The sequence below is a fragment of the Etheostoma cragini genome, chromosome 5 (genome assembly GCF_013103735.1).
Source record: "Etheostoma cragini isolate CJK2018 chromosome 5, CSU_Ecrag_1.0, whole genome shotgun sequence".
Lineage (NCBI taxonomy): Eukaryota > Metazoa > Chordata > Actinopteri > Perciformes > Percidae > Etheostoma > Etheostoma cragini.
In genome coordinates this window covers 12,157,804-12,158,868 of record NC_048411.1, presented here as the reverse complement: position 1 = coordinate 12,158,868, position 1,065 = coordinate 12,157,804, and the positions used below count along the sequence as shown (strand labels likewise).

The following is a 1,065-nucleotide window of genomic DNA, read 5'->3' as shown; positions in this document are numbered from 1 at the left end:
TTGCTATTTAGCAGTTGCCTCACTTGTTGTTGCAGGTGTTGCTTCCAGTGCGAAACTTGTCCACATTGGGAGTTGTCCTGCAGGAAGGGAGACGGACTTGGGCAGAGCAGCCTGTCAGATCAGCAATGACCTTCAGATCACCGTCAGAGATCAGATCTAATAACCAGAGACAAAGAATAGACATATTTATTGTGACTTGAAGCCCTCTGTATGGAAAAGTAAAAGAACACACTTTGGATACACACCTGTGGCATTTATGGAGCGTTTTTCACGTCTTTCCAAAGATCTCTTAATCAGTCTAACGGCATTAATCATATAGTCAGCAGAACGCACAGCAGTACGGGTTGGCCCAACAGGCTGCTTCATCAGCCTCAGGATGTCCGACGGATTAGCTGTATTCCTCCTCACACGATCAAGGCTCCTGTATGGAGAGGTCAGATTTATGAGCTCTGAGATGTTATTGCTTCTGGTGGCACACAACTTTCAGTTTGAATGTATTTCATAAATCGCTCATGTGGTGCAATTCTTTTTTTAATACTCCAGAACTTGTGTAGCACTTCAGAAGGTTTTACACTCACACTCTTCTGGAGTACTCATAAGTTGAGTCCACCGTTGCCTTGGCTTCAAGCACAGCTTTTTCAATGACACTCCTGCTCAAACGTTGTTCTGAAGGCACAAAACATCTTTCAGTTAGTCTGGTCTCCGATTAAGTCACCCTTCACTGATGTTTCTTCATTTTCTTATTCTATTTTCATACTGATGTTAAATTCAATGGATTTCTAAAGCTATAATGCAGGTTTCTTTCAAGTGTAAAATATCAATTCAGTGATTATATTATACACTAAATGCAGATATTTCTATACAGTATTTTTTTTAAATCTAAATGTCAAAACTAATTATAGTAGGAGATTATTTAATATAAATTAATAACGATTTGTATTTGATGTAGAGTAGAGGTACTCACCGGCATTCACTTGGTTTTGCAAACACAGGAAAAGACCTGCAGACAGCAGGCACAAAACCCACTTCATCTCTGAAAAAGATAAAACATAGTCCTGTTATCTT

At 39.3% G+C, this 1,065-nt stretch overlaps 1 pseudogene; it reads right to left on the bottom strand.

Moving 5' to 3' along the window:
- Positions 1–1,065, bottom strand: part of LOC117945009 — a 23,364-nt pseudogene that overhangs the window by 21,956 nt on the left and 343 nt on the right.